This window comes from Sceloporus occidentalis, unplaced genomic scaffold (assembly GCF_023333645.1).
Source record: "Sceloporus occidentalis isolate IW3139 unplaced genomic scaffold, rSceOcc1.0.p SCAF_62, whole genome shotgun sequence".
Classification (NCBI taxonomy): Eukaryota; Metazoa; Chordata; class Lepidosauria; order Squamata; family Phrynosomatidae; genus Sceloporus; species Sceloporus occidentalis.
Window position 1 is genome coordinate 3,213,919 of NW_028317042.1, and position 21,160 is coordinate 3,235,078.

Below are 21,160 nucleotides of genomic sequence, written 5' to 3' on the forward strand. Positions count from 1 at the left end.
TTTTGGCTATGAAAGGTTTGAATGGGGACTGGATGGTGGGGGGGTCGTATAATCTGAAGGAGCAATTGTTACAAGTGCTGCTGCCACCTAGGGGCAATTGTTATTATGTTTGTTGGTGTTGGTATTCAAAGTTCTTTTTAAAACCCCTTGATGATCTAACGGTGTAGACCATTCTATTGTCCCTCATTCTGTTGTTAAAGTACAATCAACAAACAACAGAAGCCGGTCATTTTTTCACAGCCCCCGTGCTACAGGCTTTTTTTCTCACGGCAGCTGGCTCTAGGCCATGCTAAATCAGTAGAGGGAAGGCCCAGAATGGACATTTAGCACACTGGGCAAATGTCGGGTGGGCTGTTGGCCAACAATGCCCCATACTGACAGTCTGCGGCCGGCAGCTAGATAATTGGATATCCTAGCCCCAAGCTATAGTATATCCAGCCGTTGGCGGCACCTACCTCAAGAGGTGGCCATCGGCCTTAAAGTGCCAGGGCCGGCTTGTCATTGCAAATCTGGCCTGGCATAAGGGTTTTTATCTATATCACCTTTACTGTTTGTGATCCAAAACTAGTGATCCTCACTTTCAGTAGCAGATCTAGCTGTCAGCAGATGGTCTCAGCTGATTGGCTATAGCCCACCACATGTCAGAAAGCCACAGCAAATTAGGTTTTCCGAAAGTTCTAAAAGGTGATGAAAAATAACCTTAGCTACTATCAGAGATTCCAAACGAGTTCTATGGCCCCAAAATATTATGTGTAGGAACAGCAAGAACTGCGTTAACACATTCATTTAAGTAAATAAAATATACTAGTCATTTTCTAAGTTTCTTACTCAATGATAGGTCACAATGCCTTCCGAAAATGCTAGCCACGCCTCTAACAAGGCCCCCAGAACAAAAGAGTACCTTAACTCCTCCCCCAGTTGCCTCTACTGAAAGCAGGAAGCATTCGTAAGTACGTCTCTTTCTTACGTCCAGTAGACTCCCATCTTCTTCCAAATGAGCAACTGAGCATGTGCGCGAAGTGTGCTTCCTGCTTACACTTCCTGCTTACACTTCCTGCTTTTAGTGAAGGCAGGCGGGAGGGGTTAAATAAGACACCTTGTTTAATAGGTAACTCCTTCAACTTTAGAACGAATGCCCCAATTTGAATGCATAAAATTCATCAAAAATAAAAGGGGACTACATAAAATCTTGAGGGGTCTGCAGAGGTATAAATGCTGCAGATTGCCTCTACGGCACAAGTTCTTGGAAGGCTCTCCTGGTCAATATTAGCTAAGGTTTCCTAATTTCATAAAATAACTCTAATTCACACTATCCTTCACATTATTTCCTCTGCAATGGTTAAAACCCATGACTTAATATACCCAGGTTATTTTGTAATTTGTATCCATCCTAAGAATGTCAGGTCCACCAAGGTAAATAAGGGAACTTTTTACTTGTGACCTTCACCAAAGGACAGTCCTATAGTGTCCTCTAGGGGTTATATTTATGAAGCACGTGCTTATTAAATTAACATATTTTCATATTAGCATAGAATAATTAAGATAAAATTTTCATACGATTTCAAAAAGTTGTAGATGGAATTGGTTGGAATGGAAAATAAATGTATCCATAATAAGGTAAGCTTGGAAAAAAATAAACATATTAGATTTTTCAATCACATTTTGTATCACGGTGTTGTTTCTGAGGGTAATAGTCAATGAAATACATTGGCAGGTGATTTTTTATAATGGTAAATACCATTTATAAATACCTTCAGTATCAAAAAAGGTTATTTTTGAAATATTAACTATTAGGGGTTTGCAATGCAAATAGAAACTGGCGAAAAATGTCTCAATCACAGAATTATCCCCGGATAATAGGGATACTTGGTCATCTTCTAAGTTGTAAGGTCATGTGACCAGGGCCCTCCACTCTTTTTGTTTCTGTAAATCCAGATTGTTATGTACAATGCTACAGAATATAATGGTGCTTTATACATAAAACATAATAATTATTCATTATGTCTATTTAATGCTAAATGGGGCAATTAGTTGCAGACTGCAAGCCCTTTACACAGCATTCAAGCCAAGGTTGGGCACCTTCTAGCATCGGGGCAGGTAAAGCCAAGGGGTCCCATTGGCGCCCTCCAGTAACCTGCATACACACTTTCACATTTGCACAAACTTACACACTCATGCTAACACACACATACACACTCATACTAACAAACACACTTACACATACTCACTCTCCCACTAACACACACTGACACACTCTTCAAGCTAACACACACACTTACACATACACAAGCATGCTATCACACACACACTTACACATAACACTCATGCTTACACATACATATGTACATACTCACTCTCTTTCACCCTCCCTAACACCCCTACTCTCTTACTCTTTTACTCCTTCCATTCTACCCTTCTCTCCCCCTTTACCGAGGGCCTTCTTTCTACCCCGTGCAAGTAGCCTTGTCATGCAACATCGGGCCAGCCCGTGTCTGATTTAAGCAGGATCTAGGGTCTTCTAACTTTTTCCATCATTCAAAATAACTCTAATTACAAATTCTTTACCAAAATTATATATATTCAAGGTTTGGCATTAAATAATAATAATAATGTTGCATTTACATTCATCAACAGTTTCAGGATCTTATTTTTCGGTTGACAGATGACCTTGACCATTGCAGTGTAGAAAATTGTCAACAGCATTTGCTAACCCTTCTCCATCATTGATCTTCCTAATATTATTCTATGAAATGCATAGGCTGGAATTATATTTCCATTTCTCCTAGTGCAGTAGACAACCGCATTGAACCTTATTTGATTTTTATGAGCCCAAGTTTCATCTAAATCCTCCCGTGGTGGGGAAAAAAACATTTATGTTTATTATCTGGCACAGCGTAGCACCTTTTTCAAAATGTAGATATTTTTGTTCCTCCTTTGGACTTTCCTTTCTAGGACCAGAAGCCATATATTTAATATATATCTTTATATTTATCCTCCATGAGAAGGTTCAGTTTGGAAAGGCACTCAATGTTTGAGGTCAACATCAGGTAGTTCCCTGCTCAGCAGGATAGTGCCTGCAATTCACTTGGGTTCTAGGTCCTCATAACTCCGACACCACGGCAACTTTGAATCTTTGGTTGCATTTTTAATTTCTTTTCCATTTCTTCCTCAAAAAATAATAGTTGAAGTGTTGATGTGGCAACTGGATAAGGTGGAATGACGTGAAGGAGCTGGGGAAGAAACACTTCTGTGCTAAAACCAGCCTGAGATCCTCAGGTGTCCCATCAGGTATTGACTTTGAGCAGACTATATCTATAATAATATAAGTAGGTTACTTTGGGTGAAATCAGCATCAGATAGAAAAGGTTAATGTTATAGGGACACCTTCTGTGAAGGATACATTGTCACAAATTACAGACAACAGTGAGCTAATGATTCTTGGAGAAAATAGAACCTTTAGCCTTTTGGCCGTTCTTCTACATTACCGTAAAGATTTCCTATAATCCCGAATTTCTATGTCATAAAGATGTTACTGTTCCTCTGTAATATTATTCAAACGCCTATTCGACTCCTGTCCATAAACCAAACTCCCTATGTTGGGCTAATGCCAGTCCTCATAATAAACCAATTAACATTTTAAGTCTAATGTGTTTGGCTGTGACCTTTCATTATATAACCCTTTGCTCCTGGCAGATCGTCAGAGTCTCGAGACTGATGTGCCTGGACGTTCAGCACATAGAGGACATGAAAACTGGCCAAGAGATGCCAAACCTTGGCAAGCATCGCTGAAAATGTTGGTGCTGCGAGCAGATGTATAGATGAGGCTGCCAGTATGAAGGCTCCCCCCCAGAAGGTGGTCAGGGACCCAATTAACCAGGTTATACTAAATGTTATAGGACTGAGAATGACTGAATTGATGCATTGAAGTTGTACGTCCTTGGACTACTAATAAGGATTGGGCTACTGGTTAAGAAGAAGGAATCCCAAGGCTTCTCTAAGATTCAGCTATATTACTTTCATGGCGCAAACTCATTAATCTAAATAATATGAAATATATCTCATAATTAGAGCATCGACAGGAAGGTGCATTCAGATAGAATAGATTACATGAATCAGAAATCCTAGTATGTATTATCTATGGTGATAAAGACAAAAAGTGTGGTTTATATTAAATTCCTACATTTATACAATATAGCTCTGAAGATCTTTCCTAATCCCGCTTGAATCAATGATAAGCCTCAGACATGATTAGTGAACAAAATTAATATCGTTTGAGAATTTTCACCGTGTATTCTGTATAGTCATAAGAATTTAGTACTTTTTGTGACAATTATCAAATCAATAATCTATAGAATATTCAATTGCTGTTGACATATTTGTAACCGGCACGGCTCTAAAGGGTAGTGCTGTATTGCTTTGCTAGAATACCTCCTAAGCAGAGCTAGACTGGCAATGAAGGGGCGGCCACTGGCCATAAAGCGATGGCCGCACATTACGCTATTATGCATATCCAGCCTGTGGCCGCACACTGCAACACCCGACATGCGGCTGGAGCTTTTGCCCAGTTTGCAGATGGCCAGTCTGGACCTGCTCCTGAGAGTCGAATTGCCTTGGAGGGGGAATGAGACCGTAGAAGAGGACCACTTGGATGAGGATGACTTGATTGTCGTGCCAGATGGCTTCTTTAAGATGCTGGTTGAAGCTATTATGAGGGTAGCTTCTGGCTGCTTCTCTGAATAGATAGGTTTTTAGTGAGTATTTATAGTTAATGTAGGTAGGACAGAGTTTGACAGGACAAGGCAGGGACTTTCAGAGATGGATACACAAATGCAGAAGATAGACACATAGGATTTGATGAGATGTAAGAGATGATGAGTTGTTGAAAGCTTTATAGGTCCAATTCTTTGGGGGTATTACTATACTTCGGGAATGCTGCATAAATAGTTATTTTTTGGTCAGATCCGCCTGTCCTGAAGGAAGCCAAACCAAACTTACAAATGTGTGTAATGAAAATACAGTTTTATTTTCTGCCATGTACTTTAGGAGCGTTTGCTGGAGAAATGGCTGCATAAAAAATGGTGCAAAATGAGCCTAGAAATAGCTTAGGTTGTCGGGTTTTGGAGTAGATGGCCAAATAATGTGACAGAATCCCCAATATTTATGCTTCCGGTAGGTGCTTTTAAATAGTATTTTGCTGATTCCTTGCTTTGTTGTATGAACATATTGGTCATTTCAACAGCACCCCGGAATCTGAATCTATATGCCTTTTAGGATGTGCTTCACTTTTTGTACTTTTTTGTATATATATATATATATATATATATATATATATATATATATATATATTGAGTCAAGCTTTTTGGGATGAAAATTAGCCTCGGTTTTAATGATGTGGTACAGGCATCTTTCTTGTACCAGAGTTTTCATTATCTTAATGGCTGTTCTGTAAATTGCTGTGTACACATCTGACACTTCCTTAAGTCAAACTAATTACAGCATTAATGATCAATATGTGAACTAAGCAAGATGCCACTTTGCAGCAGCTGTCAAGGGTGCTGAATTGCACTGAAGCCCGCACTGTGCATTGACCCTGAAACCTACCGGGCACGGAAAACTCTTACACCCTGCAAGAAAGACAGGAGGAGATCGAGGAGGGGTAACAATAAATATCCAGGCTTTTAAGCTACCGGACTGCAATTACCAAGATGCTTGGCCAGCCAGAATAAATGAATGAATACATTGAAAATATGTTTCCTTGGGTTTTTATGGTTGGGCTATCATCTACAAAAGAAGTCACAAGGCAACAAATGGGGTTGGCTAAGGATGGTTGTCCACCATAAACATATGCTTATACAGTAGTTATTATCTTATAATACAATGTATCATTTAATATAGGCGTATGTACTTGTCATTGAAATGACATACCCAAAATCTCTTTTCCCTGTTTCATTCTTCCACTCCCCCTTCTCTCTCCACCTCCCCTTCCCCCCATTCATTCCTTCACTCTCATTTCCTCTTCTCTTTATTTCCTTCTTCTTTCTCTCCCCTTTTTCTTACTCACTACACTTCTTTCTCTCCGATCTCTGTCTCTCTCTCCCCTTCTCACTCTTGTTTGCTTTTTTCTCTCTCTCTTTCCCTCTCTCCCCCTCCCTCTGTCTTTCTAATCCTCTTTCTCTCACTCCTCTCCTTCTCTCTCCATCGTTTCTCCCTCCCTTATTACAGATGCTATATTGTAGAATTCTGTGTATGATTCCTAATACCAGAGGTATGATCTCAGCGGTTAGTAATGGTGTCCCATGCACAACTAGGTCTAATTGTTTGTTTAAGTCGCTCTGAAAATCACAAGTGTATAATGTATTCAAAAATTGTGAATAAAGATGCAAATAAAGTGGGTTTTGAAGCCTCTGGGAAAATACATGTTATTAGTAATGAAATTCAGCGTACAGCCAGATGGCCAGTCAGGTCTTGGATACATTAAGAAAAGAGGGACCTGCTCAAAATCTTACAGTTTCATCCCAAATCCTGCTGCCTCCGAGCATTCTGGCCAATGATGTCTAAAACGCACAACCTATTACTGGCTCAGCATGATTAGGGTTGTAGTCATCAGCAGTTTAAGGACCTTGTCACCTACCACTTTCTCAAAATCACCACAGACTTGCTTCTAAGAGTGACCACTTTTGAAAGTTCTGCAGTAAAAAAATGTCTTGGTTACATAGGATTACAACTCTCAACATGTCCAGCCAACCAAAGACACTGCAGTGCCAGGAGACCCCTTGGCTTTACAACATGCTATTGGCATGGGATGTACGGTATGTATCCACAGCAAAGATGATTATAGAAGCGTTAATGGTACGGCGCCTTTAATTGTATGAAGAGTGGGGGTGATGTCGATAGAGATGTATGATGGTCCCAGGGAAGCCCATGGCAATCTGTCTGCTCAATGGATTACGTGGAGGTCGCAGGGAAAGCTGCGGTGTTTGTTTTGGCCATGAGTCCCTGCCAGCTGTCACTCTCCCCCTAACTCATTATCTGATAGTCTCTGAAAATAGATTTTCAAGGAATGATTGAAAACAGACCTCGGTCTATCTAACCTTCTTCATCCTCTTCTTCTAGCCGGCGCTTTTCATATTCAGTACAGTGCTGATTAACTCAATTAAAAGCCCTAATATTAATAATAATCGTGATATTAATTCTCAGCTCGTCTTTGTTGTTTGAAGGTCTTGAAGTGCACAGGGGGAAAAGGCACATTTATTTAATACGACGAAGCATACTATATATGATAACCTTTAAAAATGTTTATTAAATTATTAAAATTAAATAACATTTTATTTAATTCCCCGTGTAATTTTTTAAAAACTAGCTTAATAAAGATTTAGACACCCCCACGCAATAAGTGCTTGACACCTGTTGCAAATGGTGAGACTACCGTATTAAACAGTCCGGTGTAGTTTAAGAGTTTAGTCAGCTCGCCCACTTCCAGCCCCCTGCCCCGCCCATCCCCATACATAAGTAATGTAGTTGGGGCTAGCCCTGCCCACATACATGTCTAGCCCTGCCCCCTCACACAGCTATCCCTGCCCCTTCAGAAGCCACTCCTCCTAAACAGAAAGGGCTCCGGGTAGCTGCATTCCCAGGTATGCACATAAGTCCCAGCCAATCAGAGAACCCGAGGAAAGAATTCCATATAATGTTCCTCCCACCAGAACCAGATGGTAGTATTTTCAAATAAACCTAAATCTTGCCTTTTTCATATTCTGGGCCCTTTCAAAGGCAGCTGTTTTTGTTATTAAACCGTTCATTAAAAATAAAATAAGTTAGGGCCTGTAAGAGAAATAAGCTTGCTTATTTTAATGTCTGAAATTATATATTTGTTGGTTCCCCTTCTTTAGTGAGTCGGCATCATATGCAAATGAAGAACTTTCCGTAGCAGAAGGTAATTTGCATACGGTACCTTCACACTACCGTATATCTATAATTGATGTATGCACATATACCAACATAATTATTACCTTTTGAGGGAAAGCAGTCAAAATGTTTGGTAAATAGTAGAGCTTCAGCTACATTGTTGATTTTTGACTCGTTTTAGATTGGCATGTGCTTATAAAATTCAGATAAAAAACATTAATATCAATTTGAGGCTCAAGAATCGGCACGGACAGTTTCTGGCCTTGGCAGATAGCGGATAAACCCATGACAAAGCAAGGAAAAGTAACGTGTCATCTGGTACGGGGTGGAAGTAAGCCCTGAAACCGGTAAACATTGGGTTAATGTATACATTGGCCCGAGGATTGACATTTGCTGCCAGTTAACCTACACTTCCCCAGAGCAAGACACACTAGTCTTGTTAAGAAGAGACCCGCAGTTCAACTGATACAGCCGCGGGAACCTCATCTGTGTCTTCTGGGAAATCAAGTTGGCCAAGGCTTGGAGGCAATGTCAGTGTGGATTGCCATGGTGTGAATTGGACGTCACTTTGATGTACTGCACTTCTCACTCTGATTGGCACCAACAAAGATCTCTCTCTGTAAAAAAAGACTAACGTGGCCTGCTTGCGTTCATGGTATTTCAACAAATATGTCATTGTTGAAGGCAAAGGAAAGAGGAGGCGTTGAGTTTGAGCGAACAAACAAATTGCTTGCCATTCGACACGTACTAATCGCAGATCATTTTTATACCTCCGTTTGTCCCTCATATATTAAAGGCAGTCCATGTAACAATGCAACATACATTATTCTATTATTGATATAAGACGCATTGTATAATCAGTATGACTGAATCCATTTATTCGAACTACCTATTGATTGCGCCTTCCAGTTTTTAGACAGTCTAATTGATTCGGACATAGGTGGGACTATTTTGTATCCAGTTCTCCTTTTGAAGTTCTCTTCCTTCTTCTCTTCTACATTTTCCAAGACTACATGGACAAATCTACAAGAATCAGTAACTTAACAACCGAGGTTAAATAATCTAACGGAGAGCAATGACCCCTTGAGTTAGCCATTTGCTTTTACATGTTATTTATCTTTAGGAGTCTTAAAAACCTCAAGAAGTATAAATAAGGTAGTATAGCAGCCATAGGCATACCTCGTGTCTCCCTTGTGTCTCTGTTAGAGCTTTAAGCCAGGGTCAGTATGGGCTCAACCCCAATGTATGGACACGAGTGGTGTTACACTGACATCTAGTGGTGAAAGTGTGCAAGTCTGCTTACCACAGACACAACATTCTACAGAAGTGTGCAAAAATTTATGGCAGGTGTGAAAAAACTCTGTAAAGTAAGAATGCTTTCAAAAATCGACATGTCAATAGTTTATTTGTATCATTTAATAAAATGTGAGTGAACAGAAGAAAAATCCAAATCAATTCAATATTTGGCGTGACCGCCCTTTAACTTCAAAACGGCATCAATTCTTCTAGGTACACTCACACACAGTCTTCTAAGTAACTTGACAGGTAGGTTGTTCAAAACATCTTGGAGAACCAACCAAAGGTCTTCTGTGGATTTATGTAGCTTCGGCTGATTTTCTTCCTGTTATCCCAGACAGACTCAACGATGTTGAGATGAGGTTCATAAAATCACTTCCAGGACTCCTTGTTCTTCTTTATGCTGAAGATAGTTCTTAATGGGTCGTTGCCATGCTGTAGAATAGACTTGAGGCCGATCAGATGCCTCCCTGATGGTATAGCATGTTGGATAAGTATCTGCCTGTACGTCTCAGCATTGAGAAGTATTTCTGACCAAATCCCCAACTGCATTTGCAGAAACGTAGCCCTAAACTTGCAAGGAACCTCCACCATGCTTCACTGCTGCCTGCAAACACTAATTTCTGTACCACTCTCCAGCCTTTCAGCTAACAAACTTCTGCAGCCAAATACTTTTTTTTTTCTTTTTTTTTCCTAATTTTTTTTCCACCTGCTGCCATTTTCTGCACCCCAGGTCCTATGTTTCCATGAATAGTTGAGTCGCTTGGCCTTGGTTCCACGTCCGAGGTATGGCATTTTGGCCACAAGTCTTTGATGAAGACCACTTCTAACCAGACTTGGTTGGACAGTAGATGGGTGTACCAGGACCCCACAGCTTTCTGCCAATGTTGAGCTGATGGAACTGCTGAACTTCTTCCGACTGTGAATTCAAGTAAACATGATGTTTCTTTTATCTGCTGCATTGTTTCCTTGGTCGACCACTGCATCTTTGGTCGTCAACATTGCCCAGTTCTTTGCTTCTTCAAAAGAACATTCCAGAACATCTGGAAACCACTGTCTGCCATGAAATTTCTGCCTGCCAGAAGCCTTCGCTCTGCTCAGTCTTGTCATGGTGTATGCCTTTTGACGTCAGCCTCGCCTTCTTAGTGAGTTTGGATGTTCCTCACCCAGTTTTATTCCTCTTACACAGCTATTTCTGTTTCAGTTAATGATTTTGAGTCAGCCTTTGTATTAAATTGATGATCGTTAGCACCTGGTTGGTAATAAATGACTACAAACTCCCTAACTGTGTGAAAGTGTACTGAGAAGAAAGCAATGGGTGGTCACACATGTGTAGAAGAACGTATACAACGAATATACATGAGCACAGATATCAAATGTGACAGATTTCACTTTTTAAAGAGGTTTTGTTTTTTAATCATTAGTCACCAGTGTTCGGTGTTATATCTCCACTGCGCTTGTGCTGTTTGTAAGAATTTAAAAACAAGGTAAGTTTGTGTTCTCCTGCATTTCCATCCCAGAGAAGGACACCGTGGATAATATCCAGAAGATGTACGGTAGATACTTTGTGCCCCAGGCAGTGTTCGGAGCTGTACGGCAGACGTGACAAGCCCTGGAGCACTAACTAAAATTAATACTTTGCATTCAAAAAGAAAAGATTAAGGATTATGAATATTTGAAGCTTCCGCTTATCCGACACAAAAACTATTTAAGGGGAAGATGCTGAGCTGTCTCTTAGGTTTGGGAATGTGAAGAGACGGGCGCAGAGGAGAGATGTTCTCATTTCAAAGTCTTTGAACTACATGTTTACATTTTTTTTTTCGGTTGTGTGGCTATGGCACACCAGCACACTGGGCAAATACCCGGTGGGCCGCTTACCGACATCACGGCTGATCGGGTGCTACGTGAGCAGAAAGAAGAAGCGAGCTGTAGAACATGTCCAGCTGTTGACCCCGTAGAAGCCATCAGACATCTACCAGACTTAAAGTGTCAGGGCTGCCCAACTATCACCAGTCCATCCCTGATGGCAAGGAGCATCTTCATTAGATGGGAGCAGAGTGTGTATTTAGATGGGAATGGCCACCATTTTTATCACAAGTCTTATATCTCCATCAAAGTCTTTGGAATGCATTGAGATTCCGTTGGAGAATCAAGGTTTTTCGGTGCCCAGGGAACATTTTGAAAGCAATTTTATTGTACGTGTTTGTGTTTTTCCCCGTCAGACAATTGCTTTGCAATCCTTTCCTTCATTCCGGGATTCTAATTGCATAATTGAACAGCTAAAATCTCATTTTTCAAGGAAGCGCTAAACATTAGCATCTTAATGAAATCCTTAATGAGCTGCCTTGTGTGTATTCCAATCATAGGGTTCATTACAGCCCATGGTCAGAGACGAGCCTCCAGTGGCTTGAGTTATTTTTTTGGGCTGCTGCTAAATCTGAGATGTCCATCTAATCCAGGTTGATGAGGCTGGGAATTTAAACACCTGAGTACTCAGCATTTACTATAGGGTGGTAAACGGCTCTCCAACAAGACACGTGAGTCCCAAAGAAAGCTTCTAAGAGGTTACTGGTGGTCTGTTACGCTTTCCTACGACGTGGTTCAGGGCTGGACTGGGATTAAAATCTGCCCTGGCACTAAAACCATTATCTGATATAGCCGCACGCTACGTTTTACACTTTTTTTTTCAAGATTTTTACAATAAAAGATAGGATCTGTCACACAAGTGGCAATAAAGGAGGTCGGAGGCATTGATGGGCACTCTGAAGATCTCCAAGCTCAGCACTCCATAGTGTAGGTCGGGCAGTTAGGGCTATTTCCTTTGTAACAGCTCATAAGGGGGCTCGATCATCCAATATGAATAGGGTGACCCCAGTTTTGCAGCAGAGGGACTTTTGTGCCCAACAGGATGTCCTATCCAAGGGACAGATTTTTTGACTTGCTATTACGTAAATAATGGGAACTGCAACAGCGCAAAGTGTCTGAGAGGGGTCATCATGCAATTATCCCCAACTTATCTTTTACAATGTTGCCTCAGGGCAGTTTTGTTAGATAGATGTTATATATATATATATATATATATAAGTATTTGTTAGGTAGATAATATGTATATATATTGTAGGTATTTATTAGATAGACATTATATAATATTGGCATTTGTTAAGTAGACATTATATATATTATATATATATATATATATATATATTTGTTAGGTAGATGTTATATATTATATATAGGTGTTTGCTTGGTAGATGTTATATATATATATATATATATCTTATAGGCATTTGTTAAGTAGACATTATATATATTATATAGGCATTTGTTAGGTAGATGTTTTTTATATATATGTAATATAGGTGTTTGCTTGGTAGATGTTTTATATATACATATATAATATAGGCATTTGTTAAGTAGACATTATATATATTATATAGGTGTTTGTTAGGTATATGTAGCAAATAACATCAAAGTCAAATACGCTGACACATGAATCAAGTATGGCGTATTGAAAATAATTTAGTGTCGAGTTTGCACTATACACAATATACCATTGTATCAAATTTAGATCAAAACCCCCTATCGATAATAAAATTGTAACATGGGACTTATTTAAGAACTGGTGGCCTGAAGTTGCGCATGTTGTGTTGCCGTTTTTTATGTATTTGATTTGTGTGTGAATTTATTTATGCCGATATAACAAGTCCTTCATTCTGCAAGCTCTGTGCCTAAAATACAGAATGCGAGGGCCGGAGGAGCTATCGAGAACTACTCCTTTAAGGGGCCCTAAACTCTAGAACGCAGATAAATCTAGGTCGTAGCTCGTCACCTTTAGTGTCTGATGTAGACGTGGCCCTTAATACTGCTCCGGTATTTGTCATTCTTAATATACGAGGTGATAACGTACCCTGTGCTGTTACGGATTCACCTTGAATCTTGCTTTCTGGAAATTAACTCAACGTTATTTATGGTCTTTCGTCGTTTTTTGTGATGCGTTGACTTGATATCCGGTGTCCGCTGTCATCATATAAAACCAATTCTGATCTCTTCCTCTGTGTTGGTAAAAAATGTAATCAGGAAGCCATTACCGCAATAATGGACACCGAGAACCACTAGGCTTTTAAGTTACTGGCAGAAACGTTTCAGTGCATTAACCCATTCATTGCCGAGCAACGTTTCTTCTACAAGGTCGCCATGCTAGATACTTTGCTGAATAATTGTCGCTGACGTGAATTCCGGCCATGTCCAACACAAGTCAACGTACCCCCCCCATACATCTGGCAAATAAATCGGTTCACATTGGGAGGGGCTGTCGTGGAGGTGGGTGGGGTATAATACATGGTACCCGCCCACTACCTGAATAGCTACATCGCACTAGCGTTGTGAGGAGGCGAGGTGGGAACTGTAATGATTTTTCTCAGCTGGTCAGGGGAGATCAGAGGATCTCGTCAACCATTCCGTTCCTTTCGCTGCCTGCCAGGGTGGGACAGTGCCTGGAAATCAGGGCTTTCTCATGGAAAAAACAGGACTGTCGTAAAAACATCAATAGACCAATAGTATCCTCTGAGCATTGAGGCCTGCAACAGGACTTTTCCTCATTATCAGCATACCTGGGAATTGTGGGCTCCGGCTACCCTTGCGGGACGCGGCCAGGACTGCCTACTGACGTCACTGGTGTTGTCCACGGTCTCCCCAACAATGTTTTCCCGGCCTTGCGATATTTCCTTCCTGTCGACAGTTTTATGTGTTATGAGCATAATAATGATTTCTCCGGGTTATTGGAGAATTATTATTATTCAGTATTGCAGCAGTCAGCTTGTCCTATACCTGATAAGACTACGCGCGGTTATTGAATGGTGGTCTTTTACAATCCGTATTGATAAGAAACTGCTGTGTCGTCCATTTTCCTCGGTCAGCAACTGTTTGTAAAAAGATTTAACCCATCCTCTTCTGGATTGTGCAGTATACATCCACGTCATATAAACATACCTGGGATGTTTGTGGCTCCGGCTACCCAGAGGCCTTCCCTTGCGCCCTCCAGTATCTCTGACCTCAGAGGTGGTCCCGCTGACTTTGGGTGGGGGCCAGACCCAAACGTAGGAAGAATCGATTGTTGTAGGGGAAGTGGGGCATCCCTTGTCCCGGAGTTTCCCCGTGGTGACCCAGAGACACAGAGAAGAGGTGCTTCCCGGGTATGAATATGGTGAAACTTCTATAAGAAGGGAAAACAAAGCATACAGAACCAACAACTGGATGGCGGAACCCATGTGCTGTATGGTGGGTTTCATGTATGGAAGAGAAAGAAATAAGAACTTACCCTCATGGTATTCATGAGTTTTTATTAGACTTGTGCATTCGTCTTCGGGCGAACATGAAAACGAACACGAAGAGTGCGTTTTCGTGTTCGTTCCGAAGACGCGCCGAAGAGAAGACAGCGGCGGTAAAACGTAGGCGAAGACGAAGACACACACCACGAAGATCTTCGTGATCGTCTTCATCTTCGTCTACCATTCTCCCCCCCATTCTAACTTACCTTGTCTTCGCGGCATCGCGGCAGTTCACGGAAGTGGAAATCCGCAGGTTCGCCGTCACGGGTTACAGGGCAGTGCGAATGAGCCTATTGGTCGCCTACAGGGACCTCCAGAGGAAGACCCTGCAGGTGACCAATAGGCTCACTCGCACGGCCTTTGTAAGTTGTAACCCCTGACAGCGAACCTATGGATTTCCGTTAACCCCTTCGATGCGGCGTTAGATAACGGGAGCGGAAATCCATAGGTTAAAGGGCCGTGCAAGCGACCAAAAAAAAAAGTTAACCCCTAATAAAAGTTAAAAAGTTAACCCCCATGCTGCAACTTACCCGGCAGATCCCACTGGTCGCTCGTATGGACGTTTAACTGATAGAACAGGGAGGCCAGTGGGATCTGCAGGGTAAGTTGCAGCATTGGGGTTTTAAAAGTCTGCACGAGCGACTCTGTTGGTCGCTCGTACAGACTTTTAAAACCCCAATGCTGCAACTTACCCTGCAGATCCCACTGGTCTCCCTCCCTGTTCAATTAGTTTAATGTCCGTACGAGCGACCAATAAAGTCGCTCGTACGGACATTTTGGTCTGCCATCAACCAATGAGTTGCTCATACGTACATTTAAACTCCTGGCGCCAGAGCTGCGTTAACCCCGTATTAACCCCTTAACCGGAAAAAAACAAAGAAAAACCGAACACGAAGAATGTCCACGAATATTCGCCCGAAGAGAAGACAGGACCAGGCAAATATTCGCGGAATACGAAGATTTTTTTTCCCCCGAAGACGAGCATGAAGACGAACACGAAGAGCCCCCTGGTGCCCAAGTCTAGTTTTTATACCCCTTTGCAATATCATATGGCAATATAGGGATACACATGTTCCTTGCGTCGACGTTCCCCCATACCTGGTATGAAGATATGGATATGGAACAAATGAAGTATGGATTTCTTACATAGACATTGTTGGTCTTGCAGAAGGGTGACATGCCCCTTTATCAGGGCATCTAATGGGTATGACTTTTCCCATCCATTTAGCCTTTACGTAGCCATTTGGGCATGGCTCAAGTGGAGTCCTAAAAAGAATGCCTCTATCTGGACTGCCCCGATAAAATCAACACCGTTGGCAACTATGCACCCTTTTTATTTCACTTTATATTGATGGAAAGATATACAAGATGAGCTCCCAACCGGGAAGATGGCAAATCACGAGTGTGTCATTTATTTTTAAAAAACGTTGCGATAGCATACAGACATTTTTTTTCCAAGCTTGACTGATTGATAGAAACTGCTTTAGGTGACGGTCCGTATTAAGGAGGACAGATGCGGTGGGGCTTTGCAATATGCGTTCATTATACTACACCTTAACAACGTGATCTCTGTGTTAGAAATCCCATTGAAAGTTCGGCTGGGCTTGTCCTGGACCCATCCATCACGAAGGCACGAGCCAGGTGCAGACGTTCTCTTATATTGAGACATATGTTCTCACGAGTCTCACATCTGTTTTTTATTTTAATTATTAGATAGGCTCATCCTAACCATTTTTCTCCCTCCTGTTTACGGTAATGGTTTATTGGATGTCTAGCACTCGGGAGAAACGATCCTATGCATATTATATGTATTTTCTTTCTTTGCGTTATTGAAGACTCAGCGGGATCCTGCCGTTCCTTACCAGTCGTATCAATATATATAAAAAAAAAAGTATTTTGTCAATGGAAGTCAAATTGAAAGCTCCATTTGCTGAAAATATGGCTTATATTATAGTCGATTCCTGGGTGTTGATTGCAGCGACAAACTAGAAACTAGTATAGTTTTATTTTAGAAAAAGCCAATAAAAGAATAATTTAAAGAACAAAAATTTATTTTTTGCAGGTTTTTTCAGGGTTGGGTAAAATGTATCAACTTGCAAGATATAGAAACAAAAGGCATGTAAAACAGATAATTTGGGGCAGTTTTAAGACAGTATTACATGTTGTGGCCAGTTAGTCTTTCTGTTTTTCTTTGGAAAGAATATTTGTATAAAAGTATATAAAAAATTATCATATACTGGGTATATATATAGGGTACAGCAAAATAGGTCATACGAAAAATAAACATAAATAAGCCTGACATTAAAAAATAAAAAAATAATACTAATCCTAAACAATCCCAAGTGGTTCTTCCATTGACTCCATTGGTATTTAATGGTATTTTTATATACTTTTACCCCCCTCATTGCCCTCAGAAGTGGTTGGGTTTATATACATGTGCTTTTTACCTCTTTGAGGTTGATTTATTACCCCCTCCCAATCAGCACTAATGATAGGGGAAGAGAAGAGGCTTTGTAGGGGTATTTAATTTATTTTTCAAGAAAGTGTTCCTTTTTCCTCCACGATCCTACATTTTTTGCCACTGAATGGCTGCTTGAAGCTGTCAATGGGAAGGAAGAAAGTTCTCCAATCAAAATCAGTGGGAGAAATTTGCTATCATCGGGAAAGGGGCAACTGCATTTTCATTCAACTCACATGCCCTCTTCTGAAGTGCAGACAATTTGAAATCACAGGCACTCATATGTTGGTGATTGACTATAAATGTGAAGTGGAGTGTTTCGCATGTGAAGCACGCAACTGAAATTAAGTCTGGTCCATCAAATGAACCCTTAACTTGACTGGCCACTCAACCTCTTAGTGAATAGACCAAAAATAATTATACTGGTCCTACCCTCTTGATGGTGGCAGTGAGGGTTCATTCACTTAATTTAGTTTAAGACTCCTCTTGACTCAAATAGTTATTTCCATTTAAATTATTATTTCCATGGTCACTTGAAGGTCACTGTAGTATCTCAAAGTTGTTTACTCAGGGGACAAAATAACAGCTCTCATATGACTCAATGGGTGACTTTTTATGATTTGACATTAGAAAAAGAAGCGTGGCCAGCTCCAGTCGTATACCAGATATGTGACGTTGAAAATAACCAGCAAAATGACGTAATCCTCTTATTCTGAACCTTCTACACAAATCGACCCTGAGATTTAATAACCCTACAAAGGTTCTGCTGCAGTGACTCACTAATGGTGAAACCGAATGGTTCTAAAAATGTTCCTTGTGAAAAACAAGATATTCTAACCCAAAAAGGGATTTTCAGCCGTGATGTAGCAGTGAGAGCGTCACCCATTGAGATGCAACAAATACCCTTAAATCGAAGCATAATAGGAAGCAGCCAGCTCTATGCGACCCTAAGATTCTGCCCTTTTACTCTGAGACTGGGGTACAGACCTGGGGCTCATAGTCTGACCCTGAGAATTCTATGGCTGAGGATGGCTATGTTTCCTTAAATTCAATATTAAGGACTGAAGGACTGAGTAAGATGGGCCAAATGGCTCTTATGTGCCGCCAAATTCTGTGTTTCTCTATTGAGGAGATCTCTCTGGATTTCAAAAGATTCCAAAACGGTCACACAACACACAGGTGTCATTTGCAGGACTTTTATTTCTGTCTCTCGTTATCTCTTCTGCAGCTCCTGCTCCCTGTCCTTTTCTCCTTGACCGTATTGTACCCGGCAATTGTCATTACGTCTCCTGCTGTTTGGCTTCTCTCCGGTTTCTCGGGAAGATGCTGATTGAAATGCAACCTAATCCGTACCTGCACTAAATATGTTGTTTTCTCCATTTGTTCCGTGCTGTTCCAGTGAGTGAAACAATATTACTTCTCCACCTTGTACTTCTCCGGCTTTCTCTATCAGTTATCCAGGCTGGTAACTCTCAATCTGTTATCCATGTCCATAGGTCCTCAGAGGCTTTAAATCACAGTCTAGAGGCCATGTGACAACGTCTGTATCAAGTGACAGATTGCCATCGGTTTCCTGGAGTCTATGTATGAGGTCATACTGGACCTGCAATAAACATTATAATTTCCAACCAAGCAGTGGTGATTTAAAAAAAAAATATTGTCATGTCAGTCTTTGGGGTAACAATTGTGAAGCATGTGGTGTCTTCTCAGACACGGTGCTGATGGCCCATGAGCTTTGGTAGAAATATCCGCCAGGCATTGAGGGTAGGCTTAGCCAAAGACAGTGACGGTCATCAACTGCCACCAAAATGCCAAGTAATGTATTTTGATTGGAGCTGACCTATGGCAGTACCCCCCTGTCCCTCACCACTTAGCTCTGTGGCTGCCATTTTTTCTTCTCAATTCTGGGATATGAGGTCATAAACTGGTGCCTGGCTTCTAAGGATATACCTCCACAGTGTACCAATTCCTATCCAGCCCATTGAGTGAGTGGTGGACAGGGGTGATCAGCCTCCGGGTGGTTATCTGCCCCAGAATACACTACTGCTGCTACCCCTTCTACCAGAACAGGTGTAACCCTACTGAAAAGCACCACTGCAATTAGAAAATGGAGCAGATTGTAAGCCGTAAGGAGCGTTCCTCATCCATGACATCATCCATGACATCATCACCTTGGGCTTAAAGCCCGTCAGCTGTTAGTTGGGCACTTCTTTGTTCTGAAAATTACAATGAGAAATAACCTAAATGCTCGTCTTCTTCTTAAGTTGTAGATAGTATAGTAAATAATAATATACACAGTAAACTTCTGTTTCAGGCGCTCAATGACAAATTGTTTCAGATGCCATCAATTAAAGCAAAGTGTCTGGTATGTTAGCTTTAATATGAACAATAGTTCTCATTTGTTGAAGGAAACCAAAAAAAGGCTCTTTTTTTGCCGAGGATGGGCACATTTTCTGTTCTTTTCAATGCTCTGGGCGCAGACTGATCTTATTTCCACGCCGCGCACACCGGAGCTGATTTATAATCTGACAAATCATTGTTCCGGCCGCTAACCTTGAGCTTTGTAAACCACACGCAGCATAATGTACTAACTGTGCCGATGTGTTCAATGCACTACCAGCAAGACTCATAAAATAACATTCTCTTTTTCTTTTGACAGCCTCAGAAGCGAGCCTTCAAGAATCCTCCTAAAAAAAAGTACATGGGAGAGATTTTATAAGATCTGGAGATGTTATCATCCAGAATAAACCTAATTTAATAAAATCTCTTAAGGGTTGTTTGTGACGGCTCCGGAAAAGCTTATTTCAACATGATGCATGGCGACTCATACGCAGACAGGCCACCAGGCACAAAAAGCTAGAGCAGGAATCTCTAACAGGTCATAAGTCGCCTCGGAATAGTTTGAGCTTCTCTGCCAATGGATCTCCATCGGGCTTATCGGATGAGAGAGAAGTCATCAGGACAACACTCATCGCCAACGTAACGGTGTAATGATACGGTGTAGGACCACGTGGAAATAAAGAGTGGGTCAAGTGTGATTGGATGTTTAGACGCCGGTAGACGTTGTATGTTTTGTATGCGAGAGTGTTTAATTTCGTCTCAGGGGTAGGGGCAATACTTCTGGTGGGGTAGTTTTTAACATTATGTCTACACCACATTGGGGTATTAATCTATTTTTTCTTTCTTTCTTTCTCGCTTCTCTTGGGGTGCGTTGATAAGGCAGGTGAGTTTATGTGCTTTGGCCAAAATACAATACTAAAGCTTCATGTTTATATGTATATTGTTTTTTATGTGTTACTGAGATTTGGGGACGAGTACAGACGTAATGTACCTTTCTACTGGTATATACTGGAATAGATACACATACCTCCTAATTTTTGGGCACAGTCCTGTTATCCTGGGTAGATTCCCAGGAGGATTATGGGTTAAGTAGATCTTCTGAGCTCCTCTGACGAGACCAGGGAGGTTTAATTAAAATCCACTGCAGTCTGCGCTATTGTAGCTCAGAGCTGCTTCCACTTTGCCACCTCGCTCTGCTATTGGCATGAGGTGGTACTCTGGAATGGTATTAGAACATGGCTCCCAGCCACTTCTGGGGTATTCCCACCTTGGGGCTGCATTTCTGCAAATGGAGTTGGGGATTTGGTCAGAATTGACGGTCTCCTCAAGGCTGGGAAGTACAGGCGGATACTTACCCATCATGAAATACCATCAGGAAGGCGTCTGATTGGCCCCAAAATTTATTCCGCAGCAACAACTCCAAACATCTAGCCAAAGTCATCAAGAAATATCTTCAGCGTAAAGAACAAGTAGTCCTGGAAATGATGGCATGGCCCCCACAGAGCCCCGATCATGGGTCTGCCTGGGATTACATGAATAGAGAGAGAAGCAACTGAGACTGCCTAATTCCACAGAAGAAAAACTGTGTGCCAGTGTTCCTAGAAGAACTGATAATGTTTTGAAGGCAAAGGGTGGTCACACCAAACATTGATTTAGATTTTCCTTCTGTTCTGTTCCACTCACTTTGCATTTCTATATTATAAAGTTATAGCCTTTTGGTCCAATGTATCAGAGCGAGAAAGATTGTAACGGTTTAAGTGTAAAAGCCCTATTAAGAACATTTTTTGGAGCATTAATATATTTACCGAGGCGTATAGAAAATACATACGATGTA